We start from the raw sequence: 16,600 nt of genomic DNA on the forward strand, positions 1-16,600 counted from the left end.
AGTGAATAGAAAACAGAAGAACAGCAAGCCATAACCATTTCTGGTTGATGTAGTACCATCATCACACTTATTATTGTTGTTATTGTGGTGACTATATGGGAAAGGCTAAATTAGTTCTCATTTCCCAACAATTGGTGAACATAGATTTTTCTTTCAGTGTGTTCTGATTGTTGATTGGTTTCTTTCTGCCGTCCCTATAAGCGATGCCTTCATCTTTACTACTCTGATCGGACATATGAGCTGTGGATAGAACATTCTCTTGTTTAGGGGTTACAACCTTCATTCAGCTTTGGCTCTCTTTCTCTCTCAAAGGCAGGAATATTTACTCAATTAAAAAATATGTAGATTGTCAAGAAAGGTGCACATAACTGTGATTCAGTTTCCTGAAAGGTAGAGGCAGCAAGATTGTGAGAAAGCCTGGTCCACATTGGGATTCTGACTCATGAACATCACAAAAGGAAGACAACCACAAAATGTTCTGGAGTGGATTCAGGCCATCTGTGATGGATAGCACAACAAACAGGATGTTTGTATTAGCCTCCAACCAAAACAACTTTTTCTTCACTTGTGAATCAACAAATGACAGTGATATTAGTAATTATTTTGGCTTTATCATTAATAGAAATCCTTGATGTCTTGGATTGCAAGTGTGTGTGATTGCTATTCCAAAATTACGGCAGTTATGAAACCTGCTACTCTTAATTGATTACTCTGGGAATAAATCATATATATATATTATAATCACAAACATTTTACTAAGATGTTTTAGTACTGCTGCTTTTCTGTTACTCCTATAGGTGTTATTCTATTCCTTAAAATAACACATTGTTTGGAGCCCTTTAAGGTGGTTTAGCAGGTGATAGTGCGAGGTAGACAAACCTAGAGATGACATTTCAATCTCCCTAACTCACATAAATGTAGTAGAGAACTGACTGCACAAAGCTGTCATCTGACCTTTAGATGTAGGTCATGACCTGCTACCTCACCCTGCTGCTAAATCACAGATATGCACATGTATCCACACACACACATACAAACACATAAATGAATGAATGAATGAATGAATGAATGAATGAAAACATTGTTTTGAGAGGAATGTAGAGGCTGCAGTCAAGTTCACTAGGGACCAATATAACATGAAGGTATTTAAGAGGGCCTAACCTATATTTTGTGTTCACATAATTGCTCCTCCTAGAAACTAAGGAAAACATTTCTGTTTGGCCGCTGTGTTGGCAACTTTCTTTCAGAAACATTCGCAGGCTTGTAAACATTTAGAGCAGTGCTTCTCAAGATCATTAACTCTAAGTCGTATTTGTGTAACTACATGCAAAAAAAAAAAAAAAAAAAGAAGAACATTATGTGAACAACTCTGCTTTTTTAGCCAAGTCTGGCTCTTTAGGGCACCAGACTTCTTGGTTCAAGATAAGGAATTTCATGTCCTACATGTAGATACTTCTCCTGTTATATGTGGACACGGTCAGAACCTGAGGTTTGGATAACTACAATATTGCATTTAACCATTCTTTTTTTCCCAGGATGGTTGGATGAACAAAGTGCTTGTGTATGTCAAATGAAGAGACTGGAAAACAAAGGGAAGACTGCCCTGTGCTGAGCCCAGACTCAGCAGGCACTCAGGGACACTTGTTAGGAAAGAAAGAGGCATGGTAGCCATGTAAATTTCATCTGACAGGGGCAATTTCGCTCCATTTCCCTTCCTGCTGATTACTGATGTGGAAGGGAAAGGGGGGAATTGGTTCAGTTGTCAAGGACTTGAAGTAATTTGGTTCAGCTCCCTAGTAACCCAGGCTCTAATGAGGTGGGTTCTTAATGAGCCAGATCTTCCTCCTTGTCCTCTTCTTAAAGGGCTCTTCATGGGCTCATTGTCACTTTGTCTCCCATGCTCCTGCTCTTGTCTTCTCTCCCTCGTTACTAACCGGCATGAAACGACACTTGTGTGAGTGCACACATGTCAGCAAATGACTCATACTGAGAACTTGAGGCATGCTGTGCTTACGTACAAGTGCCGGGATTTATTATCACCGGCTTTCTTGATATGCTGGTCTTGGAAAATTTCAGTTTTATATAGTGAGATTGTGGTAGAACTTAAAGGTTCGTCTTCTCCCTCAGTACACACAGAGGCCAAATACACACCCTCTTCCTGATCACAGCATTCATCATACATTGATGCCACACAGATCTGTGATGAGGGAAACTTTCACACCTATCATCTATCGTAATGGCATCAGTGAGGGAAGGGGAAGCATGCACTTATATCTTTCCTACCCTCTAACTGAAACAGGAGAGGCGCTACTAGGAGAAGTGAATGTGTGGGAAATATGCATTTCTAAATATGTTTTACCTACTCCCTTTCCCACATGCCTACAAATTTGAAATTCATTCAGGGTTTGGCATGGTAGCCCATGCCTTAAATTCAATCACTCAGAAGGCAGTAATTGAAGGTAAGTCTCTGGGAATTCAAGGCCTTTTTGTCCATATATTTTCTTCCAGGCTAACCAGGCTGCATATTGAGAACTTGTATTTAAAAAAAGAAAATAATAGGAAAAAACTCTCAAAACTAAACAAATCAAAAAAAATATAACACCTCAGACAAGCAATAACAAAGGGAAAGAAATCCCAAGGGGCCTAAAGAGCAAGTTTAGGGGTTCTTGCTTCACAGGTGTTGTGTACATCTACTGAGTAAACTCTCCCGGCAGAGGAGGTAAACATTTTGCCTGACTTCTTTTTGTAGGGATAAAGGACTCAGTAAGGAGGCAGTCTGATAGACCACCTTAGTAAGAAATTGCCCTGCATGTGGGAATGCAAGTCGCCTTGTCTTAGTAACTAGGAGAAGCTGGGGTGTCTGCCACCCACACACCTTAACAAAGATTCCCTGACACCAAATTAGCCATTTGAAAATCAAGCATAAGTGATTCCTATTTGGCTAATTGCTTTTAAGAAGTCTGTCAAAACTCCTCACTTCCTCCAGCCCACACTCAGTCAGAAGTTCCAGAATAGCACTGCAGTTGGACCAGTCATTAGATACACTTGTGTGGTGGCCGGAGCCCCATGAGAGTTCCTAAGGGACATTTGGAGGGGTCCCCAAGCAGATCATGAGGGGAAGGTGACCCATGGCTGCCAGCTTCTTTGGACACAAGCTGAGACCTTAGAAACACTAGACTCAATAACAGATGGCAGGTAAGAGGTCACAGGGCCCCTTGGAGACACCTTGTATCATAGCTGCCAGACCTGAGGACAAAGCAAACACTGAAGCAGACAAAATAGAATTCTCAGATGCACCACTCCCCCCACCCCGCCCCCAAATTTTAAAAATTCACCTCAGTCTAATTCTTTCTGTTCTCACAAGAACAGTCCCATGGAACATATCAGCAAAGCTGCAGGCTTGAGTCATATATTCCTTTTATTTTAAATGAAATTTATTTATTTACGTGTGTGTGTGTGTGTGTGTGTGTGTTTGCTTGCATATGCCATGCACAGTGTAGAAATTAGAGGACAATTTGCCAGAATGGCATGGGCTCCATCCTTTCCCAGTGTGGGACCCAGGGATTGCTGTCAAGTTGTAAAGCAAGTGCCTTTACATTGCAGCCATCTCAGGGGCCTGGATTTCCTTTCTATTGCTATGTCACTAATCACCTGCAATGTAGTAGCTTAGCTAGGGCACAGGTATCATCTCACAGTTTCTGTGAGTCAAGAATCCTGGCTCAGCTGAGCACAGCCTTCCCTCACCGTGGCTCTTGCAAGTCTTCCTTCCACGCAGGACACAGGGGAATGCTCACTCCAGGCTGTACTGGGGAGAGGTCCACTTTTTTTATTTACTCCTTTTGTTGAAGGTATTTTTTCCCTCACATAATATATCCTGATTTCCATTTCCCCCTCCCTGCACTCTTCCCTTCAATCTGGAATGAGCCTCATTCTATATCTTATTAGAAAACCAACAGGCTTCTAAAAAAAAAAAAAAGATGAAACAACATCTAACACATCAGAATAGGACAAAACAAACAAATGGAAACGAGCCCAAGAAAAGGCCCCAAAGGCAGATATAGATACAGAAACTGACTTGTTAGCTTACTAAGGAATTGTATAAAAACACTAATCTCGAAGCTGTAATATATATGCAAAGAAAAAGAAGAAAACATATAAATGAAAAATAAGATTTTTTTTAAAAAGCCCTGACATGACATTATGAGAGAAAAATCCACCAATGACAGCTACCTCTGAGTTTGTTTTCAGTTGGCCATTTCGTCCTAGACATGCAGCCTTCCCTTAAGAATAGTTTCTTTCCCAAGTGCTCACTCCTTTCAGCTCTAGGGCCACATCTGGTACAGACCCGTGCAGGCCCTGTGCTTGTTGCCTCAGGCTCTGTGACTTTCTATGAGCTTTGCTCAGTTGATTTTGAGGGTCTTATCCTCCAGCCCCTCTGACTCTTACAGTCTTTCCGCATCTCCTGCAGATTTTCCTAAACCCCCAATGGGAAGAATTTGATGGAGACATCACATTTAGGGTTGAGTATTCTAAAGTCTAACTCTCTGCATAAATTCTAGTCATAGGTCATGGAATTTGTTCCCAGCTCTTGCAGGAGGCATGCTCTCTGATGGTGGGTAAGCATGGTACTGATCTATGAGTACAGCAGGATGTCATTAGGAATCATTTTATTGTTAACGTTCTTTTAGCAGAATACCAGTATTTGTTTACTCTCTCCATCTGTGGGCTACCTAGTCTCAGGTTCTTGGTCATTCAAGCAGTGTCAGGGATGGCTTCTATTTTGTAGAATGGACCTTAAGTCAAATCAGAGATTAGTTGGTTACTCCTGCAAATGTTGTACCATCAGTGCACTATCATGTCTTATATGCAGGATACCACTGTAGATTTCACTGTTTCTAGCTGAGTTAGTATTTACATTTATTCTTTGACATAGAACAGAGTACCTTCCTGTGCTCTAGCTACACTAGAGGACACTAGCACACACAGGCTCTATGGCATAATTACAAAAAAAATCTGATGTACACAGGTGTGTGGATTTCTGTCTGAATCTTCAATTTATTTCCACTGAAATGATCTTGTGGTTTTTTTCTTTCAGCTTGTTTACATTGTAGATTAAATTTATTGATTTATGTATAATCAACTATCCCTGCATCTCTGGGATGAAGCTTACATGATTATGGTAGATGATCTTTTCTATGTGTTCTTGGATTTGGTTTGCAAGTATTTTATTGGTTCTTTTCGCCTTTGTGATCATAAGTGAAATTGTTCTGCAATTATCTTTCTTTGTTGAGTCTTTATGTGGTTTGGGGAGCAGGATAACTGTGGCCTTATAAAATGAATTGAACAATTTTTCTTCTATTTCTATTTTGTGGTATAATTTGAGGAGTATTGGAATTTCCTCTTCTTTGAAAGTCTGGTAGACTTCTGCACTGAAACCATGTGATCCTGGGTTTTTATTGGTTGGGAGACTTTTAATGACTGCTTATATTTCACTAGGGGGTATAAGTCTATTAAAAATACTTATCTTATATCGATGTAACTTTGGTAAATGGCACCTGTCAAGAAAGTTATTCATTTCTTCTGGATTTTTCAATTTGGTGGGGTACGGGATTTTAGGATATGTCCTATGAGTCTCGGGATTTCCTCAGTATCTGTTGTTATGCCCTCCTTTTCCTGTCCAATTTTGTTAATGTGGAATCTTTCTTTTTTTGTGGGTTTGCTTCTGAGTTTCCCATTTCATTGGCTTGTGTGTCTGTCTCCATGACAGCATTCTGCTGCATTCATGACAATCAATTTCTTTTTTTTTTAATATTTTTATTTTCTATATTCTTTGTTTACATTCCAAATGATTTCCCCTTTCCCGGATCCCCCCTCCCCATATGTCCCATAAAACTTCTCTCCATCCATTCTCCAATCACCTCCCTCCTTTTTCTCTGTCTTTATATTCCCCTCCAATGCTAGATCAATCCTTTCCAGGATCAGGACCTTCTCCATACTTCTTCATGGGAGTCATTTGTTATGCAATTTGTGCCTTAGGTATTCAGGGCTTCTGGGCTAATTAATATCCATTTATCAGAGATTGCATTCCATGTGTATTTTTTTGTGACTGGGTTACCTCACTTAGGATGATATTTTCCAGATCAAACCATTTGCCTAAAAATTTTGTGAATTCATTGTTTCTAATTGCTGAGTAGTATTCCATTGTGTAAATATACCACATTTTCTGTATCCATTCCTCCTTTGAGGGGCATCTGGGTTCTTTCCAGCTTCTGGTTATTATAAATAAGGCTGCTATGAATATAATGGAGCATGTGTCTTAATTGCATGCTGGGGAATCCTTTGGGTATGTGCCCAGGAGAGGTATAACAGGGTCTTCCGGAAGTGTCATGTCCAGTTTTCTGAGGAACCGCCAGACTGATTTCCAGAGTGGTTGTACCATCTTACAGCCCCACCAGCAGTGGAGGAGTGTTCCTCTTTCTCCACATCCTCGCCAACACCTGCTGTCTCCTGAGTTTTTGACCTTAGCCATTCTGACTGGTGTAAGATAAAATCTCAGGGTTGTTTTGATTTGCATTTCCCTAATGACTAATGCCTCTGCCTCTGCCTCTCTCTCTCTCTCTCTCTCTCTCTCTCTCTCTCTCTCTCTCTCTCTCTCTCTGCTGGAGGCTCACTTTTCCTCTTACTCTGATGGTTGATGATTTAGTTCCTATACACAGCATTATATATTTGCTGGTCAATCAGAGGCTGTCCTCATGTTTTGCCGTGTGGCTTCTCTGGTGTTGTGGTTTACACCAAGGTGTTCAAGCTAAAATGATGATGGGCAGAAAGTACTAGGAAGATGCTTCTAAGTCTTTTGTTAAGTCATCACCAAAGTGTCTTCATTTGCTATGATTTAGTTCCTGGAAGCAAAAGCCTAGTTCCATCTCAAAATCCATAACTGTGAAAATCAGAGGAGGGAATCCATCGAAACCATATCAGAGGTTGCCAATCTTAAGTAATGTAAAGAAAATAAGGCCTTTCTGGGCATCAGAAATCTAGTGGTGGAAGCTTGAGCAATTTTCTTCACTTTCTTTTTCTTGCTTTTACTCTAGATGAGTACTAGTGATAACTACTATAAAGGATGAACCAAAATAAAAATATATGAAGGCAATCTGAAGAACTTCTAGTAATTCTCTCTTCTTTTTTCCACTCCCCGCATCCATTCAGAATAGAGTCTAATAGTTCAGTCTCAGGATCTGGCTCCAGATGCATAGGTTCAGGCTGAGCTCTGACACTAATGACATAATCTTAGCACAGTTACTAGACCATGCCAAGCATCCCTGTGGCCACCTATAAAAGAGGAATGAGAAATAAATAAAATAATGTTATCAAACATTTAGCAGACTGGCACACAATGATGTGTTAATTTTGTTCCTATTTTGTGATTACATGAGGGGACATTATCTCATGCACATTAGACCGCTGTGTTGCCATGGCATCCGTGTGCTCCCCAGCCTCAATTTCCTAGCTTTTATTTTTCCTCCCACTACCACACCCACAGGCACACAAGTGTTTGTACATGAGTAAAATCACTTTCCCATTTGATGTTTCATTTATTTCTTTATTTTATTCTCCATGGGGATGGCATCTAGAAGGTGGAATTGATGGATAGATTTTTTTTTTTGCTCAGATACCATCATAGAAAAAGAGCACACACACACACATACACACACACACACACACACACACACACACAGAGAGAGAGAGAGAGAGAGAGAGAGAGAGAGAGAGAGAGAGAGAGAGAGAGAGAGAACTGGTAGAGAAAGAAAGAAACTGAAAAGGAAAAAAAAAGACCAGAGGAGAATTTTGTTAAAGGATCTCGAGAGCATACAGGGCTCACCTTACATTAGCTGGAGACTGTAGTTCTGCAGCTGACTGCTTCAATGGGCGCATTGGTATCATGCTTCCACTCCTTTTCTGCCAATGTATAAAATGTAGCTTTTACATAAGCTGCTCTCTTTTAAACAGTTTAATTATTACTTTATTGTTGTTGCTGTTTTCATTCCTTGGGTCATTTCTTAAGTTAAGGCAAGTAGGCTATGATGGGTTCAAAGCAAAGGCTTGCTGTCGTGAGTCATGCAGTCTTGTCCTCTTGACAGCTTCTGTATTCTATCTGAGATGCTTCATCCATTCAAAAATAATATTGACTGGGATCTTCATGATAGTGGAATGAACTCCTGACAACTAACAAAAAGACATAGATCTTAATTTCTTCTCTTCTGCTAACTATAGGATTTTTGACACATCTTTCCTATTCTAAGCTTCTATCCCTATTGGGTTTCTACTGATGTGATAAAAACCATAACCAAAAGCAACTTGGAGAGAAAATGGTTTCTTTGGCTTATGTATTCCAAGTCACACGGCCCTGAAGAAAGTTAAGGTATGAGATCAGTGCAGGGACCAGAAATCAGGAACTGGAGAAGAAGCCATAGCGGAAAGTTGTTTATATGGCTTGTTCTTCATAGCTTACCCAGCCTAATTTATTTTATATCATTCAGAATCCTAAGGGTAGTACCACCTAAAGTGACCTAAGTGTTCCCATATCAGTAATTAATTAAAGCAATATCCCCACAGATGTTCCTATAGGACAGTCTTTTGGAGGAGGCATTTTCTAAATTTAGACTTCCACTTTCTAGATACATCTAGGTTTGTGTCAAATTGACTAAACCCAGCCAGCACAGCCTCACTACCTTTTCAATAGAAATAGAACGATCTGCCCCATCTTAAGCACATAGCCTTTGAAGAGGCTCATCTGAGTTCAGATCAGAGCTGAAAACCTGCACAGATGTTATGTTAATGAAGGTAGTTGTGGTCTATATGGATCAAGGACTCTGTCTCTTATTTCAGTTGTTATGCTCTACAGGGACTCACCCCAATCTCTAAGACTTGCTTGATTCACCACTTAATAGCCACTGTGATGCCCACAGGGAGTTATAAGCAGTTGGCTGGGTTTTTCTGAACCACCTGTTGTTCTTTACTATGGGTAGCTGATGCCATGCTGGGGACTGAATGATGCCTGGCATGAGAGCGAGTGGAAGTGGTGTGGTGTGCCAGCAGGCAGAGGCTGTGGTCACGGCTATGAGACATTATTATCTGGGTGTTTTCAGGCTTTCCTAGAGAGGGAAAGGGAATAGAAAGAAAGTGTTTTAAAAATAGAATTTAAAATGCTGTGAAAGTACAAAATACTATGTTTTTGTTCCTCTCAATTATGATTCCTTGTCTATGTTAGAGACCATGTTACATCCTTCCCATGTAGTGTCTCATTCCATCTTTGCCTTAGTCCTTGAGAGAATAGGTAAATTTGTGAGAAAATTAAGGTTTGAAGAGAAAGTTTTAATAGCTTTCTGAAGACTACACAGTTTGAATTTGGCAGAGCCTTAATTCAGTCCTAAAATCATTTTGAGACATGATAACACTGGCTCATATTTAGAGTTCAGGAGAGTCAATAATTTCTCCAAAGCCAAAAAACCTGTTATTGGAGCACAGGAGACCCAGTGATCTATAGGGTGCAGACCACAGAGCTTTTATCTCAGTATGTGACCATACTCTACAGTTCATTATTCTCTAGGCAGCATCTTCTTGAACACATGCATAGTACCAGGGATTTGATAAGGAAGGGAACATTGAACACAAAGCTCGTTCATTTGAGACACCAAGATATATGTGAGGATCATTCAACTGCTCAAAACCAAGAAGTAACTGTTTATTAAATAGTTACTTAGGTCCTATCACCTAGACTGTAGCTTCTTTTTTACACGAGATCTATCAAAAGTAACCAAGATTATATGTTAAGTGCTCCAAATGTAATATAGGCCTATTATGCTTCCTAACAAAATTCTTCATAGAAATTTTATTAAGTTTACAGTAAATGTACATGAGACCATCCACCTAAAGATACCTTGAATACATTGGGTTTTATGACTTTAAAGGATACTCTGGTTTATTGGATGTGCAAAATTTGTATTTAACCATTCCATCAACTTTGCATATATTTTTGATGAAATTGAATATTTTTTCTTGTTTTTGTTTCTTTTACAAATTTATTAACCATACTTAGTTTCTTATTTTGAAATTCTTTGTAATTTTTGGTTCATTGAGTAAGAGAATATTTACAAAGTATTAGACCCAGAACAAGGAAGCACTCAGGGAAAGTAGCTATAGTTATCATCAAGACTAGTAATTGATGATGTACTGTAATCAGGCAAAAAGGTCGGAAGATCATCTCAACTAGGTATAAACACATCACATATAACGGTCCAATTCAGCTTTTATCATCAAGTCACTTTGTAACTTTGAAAGAGTTCTTTTCTTTCTGTAGGTCTGACCATGATAAATACAATATCACCTTCTGTTCACCTCAAGTGAAGTGCTAGCCCACCATGATTACAGTAGAAAGGACTCCAGCCTACAAAGCTGCTTTAGATCCGGGTTGGAAAAGACCTTTCTGGAAGAATGACAAACTATGTGAGGAGAAAGAGGGGAACTCTTTAAAGGACAGGGAAAGGCAATGGAACAGAGAGATGAAGAACAGAATATAAGGATGTGTATAAAGGACCCTAATAAAATCTTCTCCTCTTAGTGGGTATAAAGGCTTAGTGAGTTCCACTGACCAGTCCAGAACCCACATAAACCTGGATTTGGTGGCTCATGTCCGTAATCCCAGACGTTGGTGGCAAACAGTAAGGGACTGTCTCTTAAATAAGGTACAAGCAGAGGAACTAGGCTCAAGGTTTTACTCTGACCTGGGCACACAAGGTATGTGCATATCAGCTTTCACAGACATGGACACTACTCGTACACAAACACATGCACACATGTCCTATATACAAAAATATTTTAAAAGACAAACCCATTACTTTATTGCTAACTTTAAAATGCCGGGGGAGAAGAAGTCTTACTGAGACTATGTGCAACATCACCTCTGGGACACCAGGTAAAAGAAGAACTAAGATCAGTAAGGAGCAAGCTTCAAGGAAACTGCCAGGTCTCAGCTCAATAAAATGCACCTCTCATAGTACAGTGCTTGAGTGCATGACGTTGGAGTCTACAGTGCCCAGGCAAGAATCCTCCCTTTGACATTTACTAGCTGTACAATCTAAGGCAAGTATTTCAGCTTCCTCCTCTCTAACATAAAGGGTAGTAATACTGGCTATATCAGAGAGTTCCTATGAAGACTAAATAGATTGTTATTTACTTTAATGAGTATCCGAAATATATAAAGCACAGTATAAGACTTCTTTATAAAAACAAAGCAGGCAAGAGTGAGAGCTCATTAAAAACAACTGACAGCTGTGCTTTCAGGGGTGGTAGTGTGTTCCCTTTCATTCCTAGGACACTAGCAGAAGTCGGTGATATTGAATAGATTCAAGAATCAACAAAGGAATAGACAAGGTAGATGTCGTTATTGCCTACTGATCACAAGTCAGTGGCAGCCATTCGATCTTTGGGGAGAACCTAGGTTACATCAGAACTTTGTGGTGGGAGTGTTGTGGTGATCTCATTTGCATGTTGGCATCGTTGGTGGGCGTTTTACGCTCATTCACAAAACTCACTGGTGTAAAAATCAAGCATCCCCTGTTCCAAAAAGCAGCTGTTACTTCGAAATCCGGGTTTACTCATCAGACACTGGACCCATATGATTGACACATGCCTTTTGGTGACACTTTCATTAATGTGTTAGATGTCACTTCCTGATTCATATTCTCCCCATATGTGAGGGTTTTGTTGTTATTAAATAAAGGGAGTTATGCCACAAAACAGATGCTCTCATTTGTCAGACTTATATCTCACATAATCTCACCTGCGTCTGCCATTTAGCTTTAGCCTCTTAGTCGGCAAATGGCTTCCATTCATCCAGTCTTTACCACCTGTCACTCTCAATGAAGACCTGGAAACTCTGCCTCCAGGTGAAGTTGCTCAGCAATGATCTATAAGAGAAAGTGTTGGAGTTAAAGCTCAATAGACCAGGCTGATGCTTTAAGAGGCCATGCAGACAAAGGGCTGGGAGAGAACTAGGGCAGAAATGATTTCTTGCTTGCAGAACCAGGCTAGACTACTGTAGTTCATGGACAAGTAGTTTGCTCGGTGATTGAGGATGGGTTGGCATTATTCCTCTTCCTAAACAGAGCTAGAATTCAAGCTAGAAAAACAAGACAAGTGTAACCATATAGGTGAATTAATATCCCCAGAATTGTTAGGTCCATGGGGGCTCTCTACAGCACGGAGGGGGTGGTGCTATGAACAGCACAATTCCTAAGAATTTCGTTTAGACGTACCTGTTGACTCTGCGTATCCTGGGACTGTCCATGTATATCAGAGAAGGCTTGGACCCTTAGTTCCCTCAGGGGCATTTAGTGTCCCTAAGAAAAGTGGATACAACAAAGTACTATCTTCAAGATAGCACCCAAGCCATGGGGTGGGGGTAGAGGTTTATACACTCTACAAGACTTGAATTAGGACTAGAGATAATGTGGCGGAACATTGAGTATGGCATTGGAATCGGAGGCCTGAGTTCATGTCTATGTGGTCATGTGCTAATGGGTAAATTATTTAGCCTTGCCAAAATTTAATTTTCATTTTATTTAATTGGAAATGAAAGTAACTGTCCACGATTCTACAGATGTTTGTGGAAAGTATATAAGATAGAATGTAGGAAACATACTTAACACTCTTAAGTGAAGACTAAGAGCTCATCAAATATTAACAGTCTTAATCATCATTACCATCATTAGAGATTAAGTACTAGAAACAGATACATGTAACTAGCTAAAATGTATACATATATTTCTGCACTTTTCAATGCACATTATATTTCACAATTACATTATTATTAAGGGAATATGGGGAAAGCAACATGGCAAAGTAGCTCAGAACCCATGACAACTCATGGTTTATGCTCCTACCTATTCCCTGGGTTTCTGGGTAACCTGCTTAGGCTCTCATGACTCGGAGGACCAATCATGCAGGAGAGTGCAAGAACTCAGTGAGGACATCCTTGTAACATTTCTAGAAGAGTGCGTTGCAGTGAGTAAATGACGTTTTTCTAGTCATTATGGATGCTTTTCTCTGTGCAACTGAGCAGTATTGTGATTCTGCTAGATTTTTTTCCCTTCTAACCTGGACCAGAGAAGAGTCCACAATGACAGTAGTGGTCCCTTCAATTGTTTTTGGAGGTTTGGAGGCTTATGAAATTGACGCTGTCAGGTTCTAGATGTGGAACCCAGTGGTACTAGTTGAGAGAAAGGGCCCACCCTGTTGAATAAAGTCACTGTGGCTTTAAAGAGCAAAAATGGTTCCCACTTGTCCCTACAGCTGAGTGGGTTCTTTGGCAGCTCTTGTGCTGTGGTGTATGTAGCCTCTGTCTTCCAACCCCCACCTAAGCAGTCACTTCTACATGCATACTTTCTTCAAATATTTGCTAAAAGCTTCCCGAAGCAGGAAGCCTCAGGGCTGCAGAGCAGTCTGAGAGAGATGAAGCACTGGTTTCCATGGTAACATTTTTGGCACTTATTAGTGTTTGCGTAGGCACTGAGGCAGGATCTGGGGTCCAGACAGGCTCTTGCTGTGAAGGGCTGAGAAGAAAAGAGGACTGAGGAGACAAGATTGCTCCCACTTTGCCCTTTTGGATATTAGCCCTAAGAGGCTGTCTTCAGAGACTTACATTTAATGTTCCTTGAGGAGCTCAGAGTCACTCTCTTAACTCAAGGCCACTGTTGTTAACCTGGTTTAGCTTGCTCAAATACTCCTTCATCACAGAACATACTCTTTTCCTCAAAACCTTTGCTGCTTTTCCCTACTACCAATATCTACTTTCTGACAATTGGAGGCCTTCCACATTATCCTTTTTTCTTAAAGCTCTGGTCACTTTTCCCATGCTTCCCCCCTCCCTCAGTACCTACTGTCCGCTTCAGTAAAGCCGAGCTCTCTGCTTCATATCCTACAACTGTTTCTCCTTCCATACCATTCTTCCTTGTGCTCCTGCTTCAAGTACCTACTGTTCTTTTAAGACCCATCCCAAGTGCCAGTTTCTTCAAGAAACATTCTTGGACCACCCCAACTCAATGGAAACCGCTTGTTGAACTCAAGTTGGAGCACTGCTCAGACTAGTCATTTTCAGTTGTATTGCTAGTTCTTTAATGTGGTTCTATACAGTTAGAAGAGTAGCCCCTTTGGCCCCAAAAGATGGCTTTATTTTTCCCACATATCCAATAAGGCACTGCTCTTAAGCAATTAGACAATATACAATAACATAATTACAATACATGCAAAGGACTTACCCAAATACCTGGTATATAGGAGCTTGTGGATAGATATATGATATTATTATAATCATCCTCATTTGTTCCTGATGCATGGCCTGCTACATTTGTCACCACTTCTATTCATGAGCCTCATATAATGTCCCTGAATCTTCATTTAATCTTAGGCTTGGAATCTTCATGAGCCATTAGCTTGGCAAAACTCAGTGAGTGGTCATTGACCTTATTTTCACCTTTTACTGCAGTCTGATTTCCCCCTCCAGCTATAGGCTGCAATCATTCTCTTCACTGAATAACACAAAGGGAGGATTCTCAGGGTAGTGAGAGCAGAGCATTAAACCAAGCACAGGGTGTTTGTGAATGTGGAACCCTGGTCCTCTGTACATAGGCATTGCATAGCCAGAGAGGCAGCTCTCCTGGCTATACTCCTTCATTTGTGCTGTTTTTCAACCCTGGAACAAGACAGAGAGAACAAGTCCATGTGTGGTGAACATGCACTAAATAGTTTAGTAGTAATTTTCCAAAAGGAAAGTCCCTGGGTGTGAGGTACAGTAACAATCAACCTGCCATGGCTGGATTGGCAGTTCTTGCCCTTGCCAGGGCTCTGATGAAGCTCCTAAGCTGCCACTCCCAGCCTCTCACTTCCCAGGCCTGAGCAAATTGTACCACAGAGAAAATAGTTCACTTGTTTTATTTCTTTTAATTCTCTTTTTTTTCCTTCTTTTTTTGAATCAATCATGATTACTTTTGAGGCTAATGTGGATAGCTATTCCAACCAGCCCACACCCCATTCACAATGAAATGGGAGTAAAGATCAATGTGTTTTGAAGAATTAAAATCTATTATTATATATCACAAAACAACTGGAAAGGAGACTTTGAAACATAAAAATAGTCATTGCCCTTGTTTGATAAGTACACATTTTTTACTTATATATAATCATCACACTGCACCTCCTCACAATGTAGTGATTATATGTCAATTTAAAAATTTTTTAAAAACTTAAAGCCAAGTATGGCATAGTTTGAAAATCTGACTTTATGCTGCCGACAGCTAATATCAGACCTTAGGGTATTCGAAGTCTACTTTGTAAACCTAGCAAGCATGAATTTAGAAACTGTCTTTGATGTTTCCAGCATTGGAAGTTTCTATGGGTCAACTTCTGTTCTTCTCTTTTTGGGGGCAGGGAGGGGTAGCTGGCAATATTTCTTCTTGCATCTAGCTGTCTTTGTGTTTGAAAACTGCTTGTAGAAGTAACTTGGATTGCACCGTAGATCCCTTTATTTAGAGGGAGAGGAGGGGAGACAGAGGCAGAGGCAGAGGCAGAGGAGAGGGAGGGAGAGACAGAGAGAGACAGAGCCAGAGCCAGAAGAACAAACCTGTTTGCTTTGGCCACTTTGCTGTGGTATTCCTATTACAGAACCATCTTACATGCCTATGATGTATTTTCTTGAACTGCTTAAACCCAGGGTACAATTCTATGAAGTTGGTGTGGGGTTCACTCTTATCTTCCAAATACAAATGGAGACTTAGCTCCATGTGGGGAGTGTTTTCTACCAGATTTCTCACCTTTAGTTCTATCCCAGACCTTCATTTCTGTAACTGTGACCCATAAGACCCACTTACTTGACCATGAAGATTCTAATTGGCAAGCAAGCATTGGCAAATGTTTGTTGTAAAAAGCAACCATCTCTAAACTCACTCGGCTCTCTATATTTTTATTGTTATTTCATCCTTGGCCTTTCATGCTTGTTTTATTTCTGGTTCCATATTGATTTTAAGTTTTGAATGGATATTTTTGTAATCTTAAGTGATCTCAATGAATAAACTCAAAGTATAGCACATGTAATTTTGCCATTGTGCCTAGAAGTAGTAAGTTGGAATGAGAGGCTAAAACTTCTGAACTCATGAAAAAACTTCTTGGATTCCCTTGCTCCAAGCCATGCATTGAATTGGTGTCAGAACTTGAAGACTTCTACAGTGTGTCACTATCATATTAGCAAATAGTAGCCAACAACAGCGCAGCATGGTGATCCATTGTGGTGGGTCTGCTGAAGGCAGCCTTTGGGCAGCCTGGTTTGTCTTTCACCTTCTTCTAACATTTTAAAAAATTCTTTCCTCAGACTCAGTGAAACAGTATTTGGCAAAACCAGAACGGGGAACTGGGAAGGGGTGGGAGGGAGGACAGGGGAAGAGAAGGGGGCTTACGGGACTTTCGGGGAGTGGGGGGGGCTAGAAAAGGGGAAATCATTTGAAATGTAAATAAATTATATCGAATAAAAAAATTCTTTCCTCATATGTAT

Source organism: Apodemus sylvaticus, chromosome X (genome assembly GCF_947179515.1).
Source record: "Apodemus sylvaticus chromosome X, mApoSyl1.1, whole genome shotgun sequence".
Taxonomy (NCBI): Eukaryota; Metazoa; Chordata; class Mammalia; order Rodentia; family Muridae; genus Apodemus; species Apodemus sylvaticus.